The sequence below is a fragment of the Cyprinus carpio genome, chromosome A25 (genome assembly GCF_018340385.1).
Source record: "Cyprinus carpio isolate SPL01 chromosome A25, ASM1834038v1, whole genome shotgun sequence".
NCBI lineage: Eukaryota > Metazoa > Chordata > Actinopteri > Cypriniformes > Cyprinidae > Cyprinus > Cyprinus carpio.
This window is the reverse complement of record NC_056596.1, coordinates 7,133,276-7,155,655: the sequence shown is the minus strand read 5'-3', so window position 1 is coordinate 7,155,655 and position 22,380 is coordinate 7,133,276. Positions and strand designations below refer to the sequence as shown.

The window sequence follows — 22,380 nt, the reverse complement described above, 5'->3', positions numbered from 1 at the left end:
CTTGGGTTGTCCTAGTCCTCTTTAGTCCGGATGACATGGCGTCCCATTTTTCCAAAAAGAACTTCAAATTTTGATTTGTCTGACCACAGAACAGTTTTCCACTTTGCCACAGTCCATTTTAAATGAGCCTTGGCCCAGAGAAAACCCCTGCACTTCTGGGTCATGTTTAGATATGGCTTCTTTTTTGACCTATAGAGTTTTAGCCGGCAACGGCGAATGACACGGTGGATTGTGTTCACCGACAATGTTTTCTGGAAGTATTCCTGAGCCCATGTTGTGATTTCCATTACAGTAGCATTCCTGTATGTGATGCAGGGCCATCTAAGGGCCCGAAGATCACGGGCATCCAGTATGGTTTTCCGGCCTTGACCCTTACGCACAGAGATTGTTCCAGATTCTCTGAATCTTTGGATGATATTATGCACTGTAGATGATGATAACATCAAACTCTTTGCAATTTTTCTCTGAGAAACTCCTTTCTGATGTTGCTCCTCTATTTTTGCCGTAGCATTGGGGGAATTGGTGATCCTCTGCCCATCTTGACTTCTGAGAGACACTGCCACTCTGAGAGGCTCTTTTTATACCCAATCATGTTGCCAATTGACCTAATAAGTTGCAAAAATTGGTCCTCCAGCTGTTCCTTAAATGTACATTTAACTTTTTCGGCCTTTTATTGCTACCTGTCCCAACTTTTTTGGAATGTGTAGCTCTCATGAAATCCAAAATGAGCCAATATTTGGCATGACATTTCAAAATGTCTCACTTTCAACATTTGATGTTATCTATATTCTACTGTGAATAAAATATAAGTTTATGAGATTTGTAAATTATTCCATTCCTTTTTTACTCACAATTTGTACAGTGTCCCAACTATTTTGGAATCGGGTTTGTAGTATATAATGCTGTGCGTGTGTGGATGTAATGATTAATGAATGCATCGTGATGTTACATATGTGAAGAAAACAAAAGTCAGAGAGATGGTATTAAAAAGATAAGGAGGGTGAGGGAGAAAGAAAGCAATGCGTCAGTGTGAAGGGGAAAATCAAAATGGGTCTAAGTGCCTACAAGTAAGAAAATTAGTTGGTATTGTATGTTTTTTTCAGAGACCTGAAGACATTCAAAAACAGAGGAAGCAGAGCGTTGGCCATCTGAGACATGACTTAGCAACAAACCCATCAGCAGTGAAGTTTGAGGAGCAATATGTTGCATGCTTCCCAGAGATCGAGGAGCACAAAAACCATCTTGTGGTAGGAGAGGTCGATTACATGGTTTACACGAAGAATTAGGTTGTCAAAGAGTTACAAGCATTCCCGAAAGGGCACATGATATTACTGATCACATTAGGCAGCTGAGATCCGTGAGCCAGTGGATCCTAGGGTGGAGAAGCACATAGAGAAGTTAGCACTGGCTGGTGCTAGGAAAGTAAGTGAAGTCAGGAGACACATTTCCATCTTTGTGTCTGAGCTGTTCAGAGGGGAGGCTCCCCCACCACCCACAAGGAGGAGGTTTTACCCCCTTGACAAAGATATCAGGAATATAATCAAGGTGAAAAATTACAGCAAAAGGCAGCCAGGCATTGACCAATTCAATCTGCAGGTAACATGTTGATAGGGGATATTTTTATACTATTGAAGCAACATTGGTTGCATATGGCTTTCATGCCACTAAATAATGTTTGTCACTCATGTCAAATTAGGGCTGTCAAACGATTAATCACGATTAAGTTTGTTTACATACTTACATACTGTGTACTGTGTATTTTTATATTATTCTTCTTTGGGCTAATTCTTTTATGTTTATTGTTTTTCCTAGAGTTAATTCTTTACTGTTCACTTTTGTTCCTTGGGTTAATTCTTTACTGTTTATTGCTGTATTAATATTGTTCCTTGGGTTTATCATTGTTATCTTCATTATCCAATAATTTGTTAATGAATTAAATCAAATCCAACCCTTCTTTTTTCTTGTTGAATACCTTGTTTCAAATTATGGAAATAAAATTAGTGAATGTTATTATTATTGTTGTTGGCATTGTGTTTGTGTGTGTGTGTGTGTGTGCATGAGTGTTTGACTAAAAATGCAAATGTTTTGTGGCAACAAATTGTATTTGTGCTCTTTTTTTCTGTTGTAATATGGACATACTGATAATTGTAAGTGTAGTCTGCAATAACAGCATATGCAGCCTACTCTTAAATTTTAAGAGATTTTTGTGTTGGGTTGGCAGGATCCCAGTCTATTTTCCCCTGTCTTTGTTTTTGTGGACTCTTATTTTGAAATGTTCTTGTTGCACATTGTTTCTGTGTTCCCTTCTTCCTTTGCCCATCTTATTAGTTGCTAAAGTAATTGATTAGCTCCTCCCTCCTCGTTATCCTGTCAGTATATAACTCAGTCTCACACCACCATTCACTGCCGAATATTATTTAGCCCATGTTGTCTCGTTTTCTGCCTTGTCTTGCCTTTGTGTTTTGGTCTTGGATTGTTTACCTGGTTTATGATTCCTGCTTTCGTATTTTTGGATTTACACTTTTGGATTACCCTGTCTGGATATTGTTCGCTCAGAGGACCCACGCTTGCCCTAGGATTATTCTTGTGTCTAGCCCTCTGTATACCTGTTTGCCATTGTTTGACCCATGCCTGTTATGACCACGTCTCTGACCAATAAAAGCTTGCACATGGATCCTCACGTCTCATCGGCTCAAACGTTACATGGGTAGTGGAAGGGTGTTATCCACGACAGTTTGGCACATGAATACTCTATTACAAACACAATTTAACAATTTGATCAATGACCACAAAAATAAATAAATATAATAATAAAACCGGTTGTTTTGATTATGTACGCTGTATGGAGAGAGAGAGAGACTTGATGACAGACTTGCCACAAAGTAGGCTGATTAGTTCACTAGTTCCAAGAATCTTAAAGCTCTTAAAACATTTAACTTATTTCACCTTTCTATTTATTTTTATTTTTTTGTTAAAGCTTTCGTTTTTTTTTATTTATTGTTATATACATGTATAAATGGTGCTTTGCTTGTAATGTCTTTTTTTTGTACGTAATATTTTTTATTTTTATTTTTTTTTATTTTCTGTACTTATATTTTTGCTACCTTGGCATTTATTAATAATAATAAACAAAAAAGATAGGTCGCTAGTTGTCGTCTTTGCTGTTCGTTTAATCTTTTCCTTTACATCTGACGAGATTTTCGGCCGTGTCCGATTAGATTTTGCGCCACTTCCGGCCGGAGCTATATCCCTTCTAGCCACAACCCCTCGAAATCAGGTTCACTTAGGACCCCGAGTGATCCGTTGGCTCAACAAACTTCTAATGGGTATTATTTTTAGCGCCTGATTACAGTTCCTGGAAAATCAAGCTTTGATTTGTCATTTGAACTTCGTTATAATGACCATTTAATGTCATTTAATGTTTCATACACTAGTGTATAACCGAAGCTAAAGGTTGTGATATCAAACATTTCTCATTTTTATTTTTACAGATTACATTCTGTATGTTGCTTTTATAAAATTATTTTAGCTTGAAAAAACAAGCTACCACAGCTCTGATTAGTCATACAACAAGGTATTTTTACAACTTTTGATCAGGCATTTAAAACAGCTACTGTCTTGGTCCTAAGTGGACCAAATTTCAAAGGGGGGGACTCGCGGTGCATTCCAAACGTGATATCACCCGCTGAAGGGCACTTCGGAGTGAAAAAAATCTTGTCCGCCATATTGAAGGGTTGTGCCAAACCAAAGTGTTCAAAACTGGCCAATTCAAAGGGCCCTTCGGAATGAAGGATTTCGAAGGGTACCACTGATGGACACTTCGGGCTCCCATGATCCTTTGCGCAGATTCTTTGCATGATGACGACGCCTCTGTGTGGGCACGGTATTATGACGCAGAAGGGCACTTCAAGAAACAGTTGTTTGCTCCCCTACACCCTTCAAACCTTCGAAGCTCTCACTTTTGAGGATAAACCCTTTGAAGGGATTAGGTCATGGGATGAGCCCTTTCGAATGGAACGCAGGGTCGATTTCTTATGACAACTGTAGTATTCAGAGCACCGCCATTACTGTCTAGAGTGTGTGGAATGGTGCGCTGTGATTCGTTGTTACTGTTTAGAATGCGTGGAATGGTGCGCTGTGATTGGTTGAGTGGATATATCTCATTCTGCAAAGAAAGACTGGCGTTTGTCGCGATTTGGAAAAAAAAGGGAGAAAACATGACAGAATAATGGACATGACAGAATAACTTGGCGGATATAACATTTTGATATATACATATATATATACTTTTCAATACGGTCCAGTTATACTGATTTATATATATATATGTATATATATATATATAAAGGGGCGTATCAAGGGAGGCGGTGTCTCCTCTCCTCAAAATTGGATGAGAAAATAATCAATATTACAAAAATAAAACAGCACAAATATGACTAAAGATATTAAAAGTCTAAAAGTCACTCGTTTTTATGAAGTAACACTGTCCAACAGCAACACCCGCAGGTAAAGTTACATCGGAGGCTTGCCTCTCTTTGGTCCATTGACTTTCTACAGAGACCCCATAAGGCAATGCCTCCATCGCGCTATAATTGGATATTATCGGTTATAATTGGATGTGATTGCTCTCAGTCAAAAATAACAAAACTATTTCTCCATTGACCAATCATAAAATAAATCTCGCCTCTTTTTTTCCTGTGAGCTCTCAGTCAAAATGAAGAAAATGATGGCGTTATTGACTAATTATAAAGTAAACAACTCTCCTGCTTAGATATCACTACTTTGTGTCACGTCAAAAAGTTATTTAAGGTTATTTACACTGACTCTGCCCATCAATGTGTGATTACAAAGCATTACAGAAGACAGTAACTGTTTCAGTAACTGCTTTAGTGGCGCAGATGGTGAAGAAAGTGTTGAAGTCGTCTTTGACATGATCCACCAGGGTTCGAATCCGCATTTTGCCATACTTTTTTCCCTACCTTTTCAAATCAGATATCACGTTGGAAAGGCATGTATTTGCAATAATAATGAAGGAAATAATCTAAAAGTTGAACTTAAAGAATCAGGTAGGGTTAGGGAAGGTGTAGGGAGGGGTTTATTGTCCTATAAGGTGACATCCATTTTAATAATTTGAATTCAAATTATAATTTGTTATCAATATGTTATTAATGCATACTGTTTAATAATGTACAATACTGAGGTGCAGATAATTGCCAATATTTGCAATTAGTATAAATGGCAGGAAATCCTGCTAACGTTAGGTGTAAACACAATCTATAGCTATTTGCACTTAGTGTAAACCTGAATATATATATATATATATATATATATATATATATATATATATATATATATATATACACACACATACAGTATATATGTATGTTTGTATGTATCAGTTATATAATCATCTTGCTCACAAACTGTACGTTTATTTGTTTTCAGCAATATTCATGATAAATTTGACAAATACAGCAGTAATGATTTGATAATTTAACAGAATAGCATACAGACCTACTAAAGTATTATTACTACTTTAAAGTACAGTGAATAAACCATAAACCAGACTCATCAGCAAAACATCAAAACCCCCAAGGAACCACAAGCACTAGACTGTGTCATTTTTATTTCTTTAGTAAGTGACATGAGAAACGTTGACTCATTTTGATGTGACTCATTTTGATATGAGGTTCTTAGTGTTATGTATAATTTGATCAAATTAGTCACACAGACTAATGAAAAGGACAGCAGTTTTTTCAGTCTGCTAAATAGGAAGGCGTGACCAGCTGACTTCAATAACAGGTAATCAGGCAAATATAAAATTGGTGAGTTTCGTCGCGGCAGCCCTTGTGTGAAGACCGACGAGTGTAAAGACCATCAACTCTACCTGTGCGACTCCACCGAGCAAGGACACCGACAGGGCACTTGAGTATTGCTTTTCTCCCCTTTGTTTTCTTTTTGTATAGCTTGTTCTCAACTACTTATTTAGGTCACTTGTACTCACTATGTGCTTTCAGATGCCCACTATTACTACTAACACTCGGAGAACACGCACTGTATGTCTGAGGCAGGCCCATCCCAAAAATCTACGGCCTGTCCCTCTGACCTCTACTACTTTACTCTCTATTCCGGTTGGTCTCTGGAACTGCCAGTCTGCTGTTAATAAAGCAGATTTCATTTTTTCTATTGCTACTCATTCCGGTCTCAACCTCATGGCCCTAACTGAGACTTGGATCAGCCCTGAAGACACTGCCACTCCCGCAGCCCTCTCCACTAATTTCACTTGTTCCCACACCCCTCGTACGACTGGGAGGGGTGGAGGTACTGGTTTCCTTATCTCAAAAGAATGGAAATTTGATCTTCAACCATCTTTTACAGGTAACAGTTCATTTGAATCACATGCAATTATTATAACCCACCCTGTTAACATCCACTTTGTGGTCGTTAATCGTCCCCCAGGTCAACTGGGAAACTTCTTGGAGGAGTTGGATGTGTTACTATCAAGCTTTCCTGAGGATGGTACTCCTCTGGTACTGCTTGGTGACTTCAACATCCACCTAGAAAAACCTCAGGCTGCTGACTTCAACACTCTGCTCGCCTCATTTGATCTCAAGCGAGCATCTACTACAGCGACTCACAAATCAGGGAACCAACTGGACCTCATCTACACGCGATGTTGCTCCATGGACAACACATTAGTTGCTCCAATGCACACCTCAGACCACTTCCTCATAACTGCTAACCTCGCACTTACTCCTGAAGTGGCACATGCTCCTCCGCAGGTCACCTTTCGACGGAACCTACGCTGACTCTCTCCATCTCACCTGTCCTCTTTGGTTTCATCCTCACTTCCTTCACTCGCTCAGTTTTCAACTCTGGACACGAACAGTGCTACTGACACTCTTTGCTCCACTCTGACCTCTTCCTTGGACAACTTTTGCCCACTGTCATCCAGACCAGCATGCAAGACCCCATCTGCCCCCTGGCTGTCCGATGTTCTCCGTAAACATCGCTCTAAACTCAGGGCTGCAGAGAGGAAATGGCATAAATCAAGAAACTCTAACGACCTCAGTGTGTATCAGTCTCTCCTCTCTTCCTTCTCTGCAGATGTCTTCACTGGTAAAACATCATACTACCACAACAAAATTAACAACTGTTCTGACTCTCGCACACTTTTCAAAACTTTCTCTTCTCTTCTTAGTCAACCTCCACCTCCTCCTTCATTGACTCTTACAGCCGATGACTTTGATTTTCTTCACAAATAAGACAAGAACCATCAGTGACCAATTTTCCACACCGCAGACAGATGATAACTTCATAACGACGAATACACACTCTCTCTCCTCCTTCTCTCCGCTCTCAGAGATGGACGTTTCCAAACTTATCCTGTCCAGTCATCCTACTACTTGTCCACTTGATCCTATTCCCACTCACTTCCTTCAAGCAATTTCTTCTTCAGTAATACCTTCACTTACTCACATTATCAACACCACTCTTCACTCTGGTACAGTTCCCTCAGCGTTTAAGCAGGCTCGGGTAAGCCCGCTGCTTAAGAAACCATCTTTAAATCCACCACTTCTAGAAAACTACAGACCAGTATCTCTTCTTCCATTCATTGCAAAGACACTTGAGTAAGCCGTGTTCAACCAACTCTCTATGTTTCTTGTACAGATCAACCTCCTGGACAGCAACCAATCTGGCTTCAAAAGCAGCCACTCAACTGAGACTGCCCTGCTCTCTGTTACTGAAGCCCTGCGACTGGCCAAGAGCAGCTTCCAAATCCTCAGTACTCATCTTGCTGGATCTGTCTGCTGTCTTTGACACCGTTAATCACCAGATTCTCCTATCCACCCTCAGAAAGATGGGCATCTCTGGAACCGCACTCCTGTGGTTCAAGTCCTACCTCTCAGATAGATCCTTCAGGGTGTCTTGGGAGGGGTGAAGTTTCTAAGTCACAACTTCTTGCTACTGGGGTTCCTCAAGGCTCAGTGCTTGGACCACTTCTCTTCTCCATCTACATGACGTCATTAGGATCTGTCATTCAGAAGCATGGCTTTTCCTATCACTGCTATGCTGTTGACACTCAACTCTACTTCCCATTCCAACCAGATGATCCGACGGTAGCTGCTCGCATTGCAGCCTGTCTGAGTGACATTTCAAGCTGGATGAATGACCATCACCTTCAGCTCAACCTTACTAAGACAGAACTGCTGGTGGTTCCAGCTATCCCGTCATTAAATCACAACTACTCTATACAGCTGGGTTCACCAACCATAACTCCTTCCAGGACAGCCAGAAACCTAGGAGTTGTGATGGATCATCAGTTAAGCTTCACAGACCATATTGCTACAACGACCCGGTCCTGCAGATTTGCCTTATACAACATTAGGAAGATTAGACCCTTCCTTCAGAGCAATCCACCCAACTTCTTGTCCAAGCTCTTGTTCTCTCCAGACTGGACTATTGTAATGCTCTCCTAGCGGGCCTTCCTGCATGTACTATCAAGCCTCTACAACTGATCCAGAATGCAGCAGCGAGGGTTGTCTTCAATGAGCCAAAAAAAGCTTACGTTACTCCTCTCCTCATCAGGTTACACTGGCTACCAGTAGCCGCTCGCATCAAATTCAAGGTACTGATGCTTGCCAAGATGACCACTGGCACGGCACCAATATACCTAAACTCACTAGTTTAAACTTATGCGCCCCCCAGAAGCTTGCGTTCTGAAAATGAACGGGCGCCTTGTGGTGTCATCCCAAAGAGGTTCAAAATCACTCTCACAGACCTTTTCCTGGACTGTGCCTGGCTGGTGGAATGACCTTCTAATCTCAATTCGAACAGCCGAGTCTTTACTTATTTTCAAAAAACATCTAAAGACTCATCTTTTTCGCCAGCACTTGACCAACTAATACTAGCTCTTGTCTTGTCTTGTCTTGTTGAAAAAAAAAACCTTGCTGTGAGTTCTGTGCTAGACTAACTGAGACTTGTCATGGCACTGGTATACTGTTGTTGTTCTCTCGTTGGTTTGATTGCTTCTATTGTTCTCATTTGTAAGTTGCTTTGGATAAAAGTGTCTGCTAAATGATTAAATGTAATGTGAGATTTGAATCACTCCTTTTTCAAGATTAAATTAAGTGATTTAAAAGTTTCTACATATAATTGCAGGACAAAGTCATCCACTTAATCTACATTATTCTTGACTATTTTGTAAATTCCCTTCAAAGAATTAGTTTAAAATGTGTTCTTGCCAGAAGAGCAGAACGGGCCTTTCAGTTCACTGGAAAAGACACATACAGTAGATCAAGACCATCGTTATTCTGAGAAAAACACCCTTCTGAAACTGTCACCTACACTTCACAACTTCAGCGGTGGCTATTTAATGCACTGCAATTTTGGTCTTAACCACATCATTCATTATGCAGAGGTGCAAAGGTGCATGAAAATGCAATGTTGGGTGTGCATTTATATAAGTGTGTGTGTGTGTGTGTGTGTGTGTGTGTGTGTGTGTGTGTGTGTGTGTGTGTGTGTGTGTGTGTGAGAGAGAAGTATGAAGGTCCGTACAATCTGTAATTCATTCTCGTGCTGTCACACACTTACATTATCCTTTCACACACTCACATTCTCTTTTTTTGCTCCCATAGTCACATATTTTAACAAACACATTCATAATTTTTTTTCTCTCATTGACATATTTTTAACGCACACATTCATACATTTTTTTCTCTCATAGTCCCATAATGCACACATTCATATATTTTCCTCTTATGATCTTATATTTTAAAGCTCACATTCATACATTTTTGCTTTCATAGTCACACATTTTAATGCACACATTCATAAATTTATCCTGTTATATTCATAAATTTTAAGCACACATTAATACACTTTGCTCTTATGCGAATGTATTCAAAGTATACATTTAATATTATAAAAAATAAATGTATGTAAGAAGAAAATATTATGTAAGAGAAGAATGTATGTGTGTGAGAGAGTATAGTGGAAATGGAAGGAGTATGATGGAAACGGAAGGCAGGGGCAAGTTCAAGTTCAAACCAGTGCGCAATGTACGGTTTCCAGGTTGAACAACATGTTTCCTGGAAACAGTGTGCAGCAGGGTTTGAGATACGTTTTTCTTGTTTGGTGGGTGTCAAAAATGTCAGCCCAATGTATATAAACCACACGGTATTAAAGAGACAGCTGGGTCATTCTGCAGAAACATCCATTTTACTGTCCCTAGCGTTTGCAGAAATATTACAATTGAAAAACACATTAGGGTTATTTTTATATATATATATATATATATATATATATATATATATATATATATATATCTAATATATATATATATATATATATATATTTTTTTTTTTTTTTGTTCATGTTTTTCCACATCCATTTACTTTTTTTTTAAATAAAACAATGTGTTATTTGAACAATTAGACCTTCTTGCGCCATCAATGTGGCAATATTTGTTTTTAATTATTTATAAAGAATTCCAAGCACCACAAAACTGCTTGTCTCCACAGCCATGTACAGAGGGAAAGTGCTTTATTTTGCAGTCAAAAACAGGTTTTCTACCATTTAAAATACAACAATGTATTCATAACTATCAAATATATGATTTAAATGGCATAATAAAACAAAATGCTTAATAAATATTATAAAATATATAATGAAAACAGTGGTCCTCTGGAGTTGTGTCACTGGTGTTACCGTTTGACAAAAATCTGTTATTCTGAAATAAAAATTACACTGATGATCACTTGACTTCCTCCTTCGTATTTTCTAAAGATCTGTGAAAAAAAGGCCCATGTTAAGTCCACTGTTTCTTTTCAGTTATCAGAAATTTTCTCATTTAACTCATTTCATATGAAGCTTTTAGTTGACATCACTGGTATGACCTATTGTTAGGGAATTTTACAAAAAAAAAAACTATTATAAAAATGGATTAAACTACTTAATTTAATAAGTATACATGATTGACAACCTATGGTTTGATACCTTACAGCAGACATTTTGTAAAATGCATTTTTCATGAACATTGTCACTGGTGTTACTGTCACTGGTGTTAACTTCCTTATGGGTAACATCAGTCAAGATCAGTATATCAGGTCTTATGTATGTCACTGGTGATTCATTGTGTCACTAGTGTTGCTGTGCTATGTTACTATACTGTTTTTTTCTTTCAAATTAAATAAATAAAACATAATCTCTGTATTTCTTGCATTTTCATTATTTTTCTGTAACTGACTACATGTGCTGAAAAAAAAAATCGATATCTTTTAATATTGATAAAGAAGGTAACACCAGTGACAAAAAATGGTACATGTGGTCTTGAAATAATTGCACAAAAAAGCTAAAAAGAAAAATAATTAAGCTGTCATTTATATGTATTCATGAAATCAAAAGGTAATCTAATTATGTGGTCTAAGTTTAAATGTTAGAAAAAGAAATAAATTTTAAGACATTTTGCCATACAAAAAGTGGACGTTTCTGTAGAATGTAATTAACATCAAAATAAATTCATAAGAACAAGTATATTGTTTCCACGTTTATTTACATTAAAGGCCAAATAACTAAAACAATAAGAGCACAAGTATAGATCTAGAACTTCTTTAAGTCTGTCTTAATATAATTTAGTAATTGCAATGTCGTCTGGTCCGTCCTTTCCTTAGGAAGGTGTGCTAGACACTGATTAATGTAACATAAAAATACTATACATATTTATATATGTTGCTATTGTATTGTTGAGTGACACTTTCATAAACTTTTCTATACTCCTCCGATTATATAATGGTAAATATTACAATATCATAGCACAACAACAGTGATTAGCAATAATGATATGCCTAACACTCACAATAAAAATAATAAGGTTATATAGATCATAACACAGGAGGTAAGAAGTGGATTATCCTTCACCTGAAATGTTTGTCTTTTCATCCTGAAATGCGAGGCAAATGTTGGATCACAATAATCAGGAACCATAGTTCACACAAATCCCTTCACTCCATTGGGATGTTCTCTTTTATTCTGGACAGCAAGGGCAGTGACTGTAACATTGAGTGTATTTTGCAGTATTAATCACATATTTATACAGATTTCATCAGGCTCCGAAAATTCTTCAAAAAGGACACAAAGCATGGCCTTCTCAGCTGCCATAGTTGCGACTCTTGCGTCATCAGAACAGGGTGTTCAACACACCACTGTTTCCGTTTAATAAATGTTTTGCACCGTCTTGTCGGGGGTGCACGCAGTCCAGGTTAGGCGCGATCAGTGTTACGTTCAGGTAGATGAGGCAGCTGCAGATGATCCTGTATCAACATTGTGGTCCAAAAATATAGACTTAAGCCAATCCCTACCCATAATTTATTCCTAAACTCAAGGGTGTAGAAGCACCTAACCCTGATTTTAAGCCTAAACATATTTAGTTATATCTCAGTTCTGATTGGTTGATTGGAATGTTGTTCCAGGATCAACAAGGATGTTAATCCAGGAACATGTTGTACTTGTTGAAATCACACTCACCGTATTTCAGCAAGCTATTTGTTTTATTATCACAACCCATGAACCAACTTAAACTAAGAACATATTATCATCGTGATAAGGTCACATGGCCTCATCCCTTGAACGAGTTGTGACTGAGGGCGCGGGCTATACTTATTATAAGTGTCTATGGATTTTTTTTCCTCCACTTAATTTAGGAAGTGAATAAAGTGGGAGGTTGCAAGTTAGGGACAGCAGTATCTTTATATTATTTCCATAACTCAAGATTTGGACTCATATCAGTTATTTTCTTTTTAGATTGTTTTATTTGTGTTTCGTTGCAATATCTGGTAACGCCGGCATTTAAAGGGGTCATATGATGCGATTTAAATTTTTCCTTTCTCTTTGGAGTGTTACAAGCTCTTGGTGCATAAAGAAGATCTGTAAAGTTGCAAAGACTAAAGTCCCAAATCCAAAGAGATATTCTTTATAAAGGTTAAGAGTCAACCACGCCCTCCTAAAAAAATCGTTCTTCTGACTAACAGCCTGTAAGTACGTTTTTTATGTAAGGAATAATTGCATTATTTTTCAAATAATTCAACGGCCCGGAGTCAATTATTCCGTTTATACTAAGGTTACCACACCTCAAGACATTGATCAGATGATGAGTAATTTTAAAGCTGGTAATGAAGGCTTGAGCCATTGATAGCATTCTAATGCAGTTATTAATGAAGTTATTAGAAAGAGAGCGAAAGAGACAGAGACACACAAAGAGAGAAAGAGAGAACTTGTCTGAATTAGGCTAACTTACCTCTTTGCGTCTCTGAACAACGTGTCTCCTCGCTATTGAGAAATGTCATGTGTAGCCTTTAAGTTGCTACACTATATAGGCTAACTGATAAAATCGTCAGGGCCAGTGCTGACAACATCTTTTGTGCAAACTGTGTGACCGTTATTACTGGTGATATGGAACTGTACGGTCAGGAGAGCTTCCGGTCATAACAACATCCACCAACTACAATAAAATAATTTTTCCCATAAAAAAATTCCACTTTCACATACATATATTTTCACAAACATATTTTTAGAATTAGAAAAAGAATTATGTGAAAGAAGAATGTAAGTGAAAATAGAAATAGATGTATGTGAAAGTCTAAATAAGTCTAAATATTTCGTTTGAGAGTAGAAATATATGTGTGTGAAAGAGTGAAAGTGTGTGAGAGTCTAAATATATGTATGCGAAAGAAGAATGTAAGTGTTTCAAGTTGAACTCGAAGGAAATGAAGTGAACCCCTGGCCATTACACTTACATTCTTCTTTCACATACATATATTTAGAATTAGAATATAATTATGTGAAAGAAGAATGTAAGTGAAAATAGAAATAGATGTATGTGAAAGGAGAATGTAAGTGTGTGAGAGTAGAAATTACTGTGAAAGGATTATGTAAGTGTGTGAGAACAGAAATATATGTATGTGAAAGGAGAATGTAAGTGTATGAGAGTAGAAATATATGTATGTGAAAAGAGAAAACGTAAGTGTGTGAGAGTGCCAGAATGAATTATGGCATGTACGGCCCCTCTGTGCTTGGCACACACACAAACAACACACACAACACACACACACACTTTCTATTCTATATTTTCATAATCTAACACACACACAGAGAGAGAGAGAGAGGGGGAGAGACATATGTACAAAGCAAAACCATTGAATCATTACTTTATTATTATATTAGTTATTTATTCTATTTCTATTCTATATTTTCATTATTTCATTTCATTATATTTTCACTAAGGTTGACAAGTCCGGTGTGCTGGTAGATTTCAAGCCCGGATCTACCAGCATTCCATCCTGCCCCGAGTCTTCTGGCCCCTGTTTGGTCTATGCAGTCCCAATGACAAGAATTTCTACCACAGGAAGATCAGTGGCTTTCTTCGGAAGTGGTGCTGCACTGTATGGGACAAGTAACATCCTGCAGCTGCCCTTCAGTGGCCTCACAGAAGAATTTATGGTCAGAGTGTCTACCAGAGAAGCCCTACAGTACAGGGACTGCAAGGTGGCATCAGGCGGCATTGAGGTGAGGACACGAAGGAAATGGAAGGCTGGGAAAGCAGTGGAGGTGGCAGAGTCACGTTTGAAACAAAAGGCACTGGTGGGAACTGTGGCTACAGGGAGAGGGGGCTTGGGCTACTTCCCAAAGACCCTGGTTAGCCAGGCCCCCAGCAAGGAAAGACACCATCTACTTCAAGAAGAGGTCTAAGCAGGCGTGGAGGAAGAGCGAGTGAGCAGGGCGGTGGGACTCCAGCAGCAGGGAGCGTGGACTAGGTGGGAGAGTACACTGCAATGCAGGATCACCTGGGCAAACATCTTGCAGGCAGATTTCCATCAGGTCCTTTTCCTGGTACAAGGTGTCTATGATGCCCTGCCAAGCCCAGCGAACCTCCATGTCTGGGGGAAGAGTGAGACACCTTCCTGCCTTCTTTGCTCTGTAAGAGGCTCTTTAGAACATCTCCTCAGCAGCTGCCCAAAGGCTCTGGCTGATGGTCGCTATCATTGGTGCCATGACCAGGTGCTTATGGCAATTGCTGAGAGCTTAGCCTCAGCCATCAGCACCAGCAAGTACCATCATGCTCCAAAGAAGGCAGTCCACTTCATTAAAGCTGGAGAGAAACCCCGGGCGTGCCCACAATTAACAACAGGCCTCCTCCACAAAGCCTCAGACTGGCAGCTGCAGGTCGACCTGGGAAAACAGCTGAGGTTCCCTCAGCACATTGCAACAACAAGTCTCCACCCAGACATGATAGTTACCTCCGAGGTTTCAAAACAGTTGATCATGCTGGAACTTACGGTTCCCTGGGAAGGGCATATTGAGGAAGCAAATGAGAGGAAACAAGCTAAGTACCAGGAACTGGTGGAGGAGTGCAGGGAGAGAGGCTGGAGAACCTTCTATGAGCCTATAGAAGTCGACTGTATAGGCTTTGCAGGACGTTCACTTTGCAAAGTCCTCAGTCGTTTGGGCGTTACAGGGGTGGCCAAGAAGAGGGCCATTCAAGCCGCGAGCAAAGCTGCTGTGGATTAAGAGCCCCCAACCCACAAACCGCAACTAGCATGAACATCATCACCCAGCCAGCAAACGGAGTGAGTGGGTGCAGTTTGACGAGGATGTGTCCAACATCATCCAAGCCACAGCCAAAGGAGACTCCAAACGATGACTACCATCATCTTCAGCTATGTCTTAGAAAGATTTGGCCGGGTAGAGAAAGGAAAAACCAAGTCTACCTCCTACACCATGAACCGTAGGGCTTCCAAGATACATCACCTGCGTCAGGAGCTTCTCATCCTCAAGAAACAGTACGAGAAAGCTACTGATGAGGAGAAGCGACCATTAGCAGAGCTGAAAAACATCCTGCAGAAGAAGCTGATGATCCTACGCAGAGGACCCTAGTGCATCCATGAGATGTTTCTTGCATAGTCATATTTAAATAAATTAATTTTGTCATTAAAAATAATGCAAAAATCTATTTGTGCTAGACATGCCCTAATACAATGTAAAGTGCTTCACAGAGCTCATTTCACTAATGCCAGACTGGCTAAACTGTTTCCTAACAGAAGTGACGCCTGTAACAGATGCAGACAGTCCCCAGCTGATCATCTTCACATGTTCTGGTCATGCCTGGTGCTATCAGATTATTGGTCGGACATGTTCAGAACTCTCTCACAGGCCCTCAATTACACTATTGTCCCTAATTCCTTGACTGTCCTGTTCGGCCTTTCCCCAATCTCATGTATACCAGCTACAGCGCACTGCGTCATTGCCTTTACTACTTTGCTGGCCAGGCGTGCCATCCTCCTTAAATGGAAGCATGCTTCTCCTCCATCACATGACGACTGGATAAGAGAGGTATTGCAATGGATCCACCTTGAAAAAATTAGACATTCTCTTAAAGGTTCACTGAGATTATTTCATAAAACCTGGAGCCCTGTACTGACTACTATTGAAGGCCTTATCGGGATGTCAAGACCTCCTGATTAGTCTTCTGTGGGGAGGGTGGAGACTTTTCTTTTCTTCTTTTGTTTACTGTTTTATTACTGTTTATTTATTTTATATTTTTTTATATTATTATAATTTTTTTTTATAATTTAATGTACTTGTTAGTGCTACGGGTGGCCGTAGGGGTGGGGTGGGGGGGGGCGGGGTTGTTGGGTAGGGGTCTATATTGCTATGTGGAACTGTTCTGTTGATTTCCTTTTCTTTCAGACACCCTGTTTCATTTTACATCTGTTGTAACACCTCTTATATGTCTGCAGAAAACTTAATAAAAAAAAATAAATAAATAAATAATGCAGTCTCAAAAATACAGGATGTATTTATTTTTTTTCTAAAACTCTCTTTGTGCTGGATGAATTAGGCTCCATTATCACCTACTTAATTCATGAAAATTAGAGTCGTGGGCTGTATATACACATTTGTATTAATCTTTTAATCTTTACAAATGGCAAAATCAATTAATACACATATTATTTTTTATTCTTATTCAATTTCTGTCTATTGTTATTTAATGTACAGTATTTTCATCTGTTTAAATAATAAATAAATAAATTCAGCCATCAGAAGTAATGCAATATTAAAAATACACGTAATACTGAAAGTTTATTTATTTATTTATTTTTCAAAAGTAATACTGAAAGTAATGAAAGATGGTAACACTTACTGTACAAAAAGGTTTTATTTGTTAACATTAGTTAACTACACTGGTTTACATGAACTTACAAGTGAAATACTAAAGTATTAATACTAAATGATTACTAATAATACTAATACTAATAAATACTAAAGCATTTATTATTAGTCACTGTTCATTTCAACAATTACTAATACATTTTTAAAATCAAAATTGTTGAACGATTGTGTCCTGTTTACATAATAGCGTAATGCTCGTACAGGACACAAAGTGTGCAATTTCCACTCCTCCGAAGAAAAAGGAGGGGGTTAAAAGGCACGCAACTCCAAAGTAGAGCAGTTATAAGCTGAATCACTGACTTTGGGAACTAAAATCCAGACATGCCCGATGAACCGACAAAGCATGTACTGTAACTCACACACTCGCTTAACTGAGACTAAAGCCAGTAGTAAGACCATTTTCAGAGATAGGAGCTTAATATCAACACTCTCCAGAGGTTCAAATGGCCCAAGTTAAGGCATTCAGAACCATGGATAAGGCCCATGATGGGACCAGATGCTTAGATACTGGTCTCAAACACTTCACCCCCTTCATAAAACAACATATAAGAGGGTGCCGTCCAACCGAGACTCCCTGGAAGCATATATGACACGCTGAAATAGCAGCCAGGTAAACTTTAATAGTAGAAAACGCACTCCCATTGTTCATTAAGCTTTGTAAAAAGTAAAGTATGTCGCTCACCGTGCACTGAAAGGAATAACTTCTTTATGAGTACACCAGTCCTCAAACATTCGCCATTTAAGACCATACAGTAAGCGTGTTGATGGAGCTCTGGATAGTGTTTATAACCTCCTGTGGAAGCCCGAGAGTGTATAAATTTAACCCTTCACAGGCCAGACCCAAAGGTTGACTCGTTCCGGGTGTGGATGAAAAATCTGCCTCCGCGCTTGCGACAGTAGGTCCCGGAGCATGGGGAGCAGCCAGGGCTCTCCCTGAAGGAACCCAAAAACTCCCCTGCCAACCACAGCCTCCCCGGCCAACGAGGGGCTATCATAATCCAATATAATCCGTTTTCTCTTACTCTTTCCAGCGTGGGAGAAATTAATCTCAGCGGAGGGAATGCGTACAGCAAAACGCTCGGCCGCAGGTGCGCCAGCACATCCACACCCAAAGGCGCATTTTCGTCCCTGAGAGAGAAATACAGCGGACACTTTGCGTTTGCCTGTGAGGCAAAGAGATCTAAGAGCCATCACGCACTCTGGGTGTATTCTTACTCTGCGCACGAGGTGCTGATGAGGACAGTGATGTCTCGCTGCTACCCATCGCTGGAAGTCTCTCATTTTCAGCAAACCTAGCAGGATCACAGACAGCGTCGAAGCCATCATTCCCAAAAGGTCCTGAATGATACAAAATTTCCCTTGTGAAACTGGGCCAGGCACTGATAAAATGCCATTATCCTCCTTTCTGAGAGCATAGCACGGTATGCCACAGAGTCTATTCATAAGCCCAGATACTATGTCTCCTGAGATGGAATCAACTGGCTTTTGGCACTGCAGTCAAGCCAGCCACCAAGTCGAAAAGCACGGTCAATCTAGCCGCCACGTTATTTCGAGGGTCGCGTATAAACTGCCTATTAAGGTAAAACCGTCAGAACACTGATCTAAATGCAGTGCTCTTCCAGCAAACACGCGTTTTTTTCCATAAAAACTGTATAAGGTTTTTTTTCCCAACACACAGTCCATAACTGTCTGATGTTTGAATACCAAAAATAAAAGCCCTCCAATACACATATTACAAAAATAAGAGCAAGTATATAGGCTTGCTGCATCTATTCGCTTGTTAAGTCAGATACCACGAGAAAAAAAAAAACAAAAGGTGCTAATATACACTCACAATGCGATATAATACTACCAAAAAAATTATAATCCTAACCTTTAAACTCCATACCATAGTCAGACAATGAAAATATAAATAAAAATAAATAAATATAAAAAATGTTTGCGTTTGGGATGCTGTGAGCATGCAGACTGTAGTGTTCACCGTAAGTTTGAAAACGTCTAGCTTCAATGTTTAATATAAATAAACAGTGCTTATAAACGGCTGCTGAGGTAGTATTCTCAAGTGAAGTGAGTTCAGGCTTGGACCCGGAAACAGCGCTTCTTACGTCACCACTTAAAAACCGAATACATTTAAAAAGATATAAAAAATAAAAGTTCTAGACTGCACAGACCACTTTCACTTCAGATTGAGAGTACACTTTCCCACAGTGTCAGCTGCGTCGTTTCAGGACCATCTGATGTGGAATTACAAAATAAGAGCCTCCCAAATCTCATAAATAAACTGCTGCATATCTACTTTAAAAAAAAAAAAAATCTATAAAAATAAAAGTTATAGATTGCACAGACCATTTTCACTTCAGATTGAGAGTACACCCTTCCCACAGTGTCTGCTGTGTCGTTTCAGGACTGTCTGATGTGGAATTACAAAAATAAGAGCCTCCCAAATTTCATAAATAAACCGCTGCATCGCTACTTTCAAAAAGCTATAAAAATAAATGTTCTAGGTTGCACAGACCACTTTCAACTTAGATTGAGAGTACACCTTGCCAGTGTCAGATGCATCATTTTAGGACTGTCTGATGTGGAATTACGAAATAAGAGCCTCCCAAATCTCATAAATGAGCTGCAGTATCTCTACTTTCAAAAATCTATAAAAATAAAACTTATAGATTGCACAAACCAATTCCACCTCAAATTGAGAGTACACCTTGCCACAACACTGTTAGCTGCATCATTTTAGGAATGTCTGATGTGGAATTATAAAATAAGAGCCTCCCAAATCTCATAAATACGCTGCTGCATCCCTACTTTAAAAGATCTATAAAAATAAACGTTATAGATTGCACAAAACCCATTCCACCTCAGATTGAGAGTACACATTGTCCATAGTGTCAGCTGCATCATTTCATGACTGTCTGATGTAGAATTTCAAAAGAAGAGCCTCCCAAATCTCATATATAAGCTGCTGCATCTACAAAAATCTTTTTTAAAAAAAGTTATAGATTGCACAAACCAGTCCCACCTCAGATTGAGAGTGCACATTGCAACAGTGTCAGCTATTATGTCTTATTTTGTAATTCTACATTAGACAATGCTGAAATGATGCAGCTGAAACATTGACAAGGTGTACTTTCAATCTGAGGTGGAATGGGTTTTGTCCAATCTATAACTTTTTTTTATAGATTTTTTTTTTAAAGTAGAGATGCAGCAGTGTATTTATGAGATTTGGGAGGCTCTTATTTTGTAAGTACACATCAGACAGTCCAGAAATGATGCAGCTGACACTGTGGCAAGGTTGTACTCTCAATCTGAGGTGGAAGGGATTGTGCAATCTATAACTTTTATTTTTATAGATTTTTTGAATGTAAAGATGCTGTATCTTATTTATGAGATTTGGAAGGCTCTTATTTCGTAATTCCACATCAGACAGTCCTGAAATGATGCAGCTGACACTGTGGTAAGGTGTACTCTCAATCTGAGGTGAAAGTGTTCTGGGAATCTATAACTTTTTATTTTTTATAGATTTTTTTTAAATATATATAGATGCAGCAAGCGTAAATCCTTGCTCTTATTTTGTAATATGTATATTGGAGGGCTTTTATTTTTGGTATTCAACATCAGACAGTTACGGACTTGTGTGTTGGGAAACAATGCGTTTGCTGGAAGAGCGCTGCATTCAGATCAGATTTCTGACGGTTTTACCGTAATAGGCAGTTTATACGCAACCCTCAAAATAACGTTGCGGCTAGCTTTGACCGCGCTTTTCGACTTGGCGGCTGGCTTGACCGCAGGTGTTTTTGGCATAGTTGATTCTGAACCCCAGACTCATTAGATGAGACGTGAGCCTCTCTGTGTTCCGTTCCGTGCGCTCCCGCAAGTGAGCTCATAACAGATTATCATCCAAATAAGCTGATATTCTGAGCCCCTTGTGTCTCAGTGGTGATAACGCTGTCTCCATGCACCTGCTGAACACGCGAGGAGCGAGGCTGAGCCCAAACGGAAGAGTAACAAATTACACTTCGCTCTGAAAGGAAAACCTGAGATATTTCCTTTGCGCAGGATAGATGCTTATGTGAAAGTAAGCATCCTTGAGATCGACAGCAGTGAACCAATCGTTCCGATGGATTGTGCGCATGAGAGCTGCAACTGTGAGCATCTTGAATTTGTACTTCTTCAAGTGCTTGTTTAGAGCACGCAGGTCCAATATTGGGCGCAAACCCCCATCTTTCTTTGGAATTAGAAAATAACGGGAGTAATAGCCTTTCTGAGTTTCCCCCATTGGAACTCATCTTATAGCTCTCTTCTCTAATAGGGAGGATATTTCTGCTTCTAACACCCGAGCTGAATCCCCATTTGCTACAGATGCTATGACCCCATTGAACGGAGGGGGTTTTACAGCGAACTGAAGCCTGTAACCCTTGGTTACAGTTGCAAGGACCCACGGATGCGCGGAACACTCTCTCCAAGCCTCCCGATAAAGAGCCAGAGGGTTCAGCTGAACCGATTCCATAGATGGAGTGCTGGCGCCATCTAGTGGACAGAGAGAAAAACGGCCAGAATCTGTGTGACTCAGAGACCTATTTTTCTCTTGGTTCATTGTTATTATTTTGTTTTTGTCTCCCTATGCCCTCGGCATTGAGCCTGGATGCAACAGAGAATTTTTTATTTGCTAGTGAGGGACTAGCAGATGAGAGAGTGGTTCACCTGTTTGGATGCAGGTGGTGAGCCACTGCTTGACCATGGGAAGGTTAGAGAGCCCAAGCCCTTCCATTACACCAACAACAACCGACCAACTAGTATCCCTTGACGGGCACACGATTATAAAACACTACCTCCCAATACCTCCCAAACACTGCCACAAAAGCCAGTAAAGCAGGAAGCAGTTGTTTCGCATGTGGAAGGCGAGAAGGAGGCTTTTTCCCATCATAGATGTCAAGTTTAACTCCCGGATCCCCAGGAGTTACGGGCCAAGCGATGCCAAGCTTAGCTGCCGCACACTTACAAACTTCCATCCTGGCCGGCATTGCACGACAGTGCACACAACTCTCCGCATCCGCCAGCGCGGCCTGAGCATGCTTAACACCTATGCACGTGTTACACATCGGATGCGAATCCCTACCCGAGATCATAAATCCACAAGCTGACCCCGACATG

The 22,380-nt window shown here is 39.6% G+C and overlaps 2 protein-coding genes across 2 annotated transcripts in view; one reads left to right on the top strand and one right to left on the bottom strand.

Annotated features, from left to right (window-relative positions):
• The window catches only part of LOC109079527 (C-C motif chemokine 3-like), a 56,398-nt gene that overhangs the window by 6,929 nt on the left and 27,089 nt on the right, over nt 1-22,380 (bottom strand). The gene's annotated exons all lie outside the window — the stretch shown is intronic.
• LOC109079528 (septin-7-like) overlaps nt 22,113-22,380 on the top strand; it is a 38,004-nt gene continuing 37,736 nt past the window's right edge. Inside the window, exon 1 of the mRNA XM_042715180.1 lies at nt 22,113-22,380. The gene's annotated coding sequence lies outside the window, so the exon portion shown is untranslated.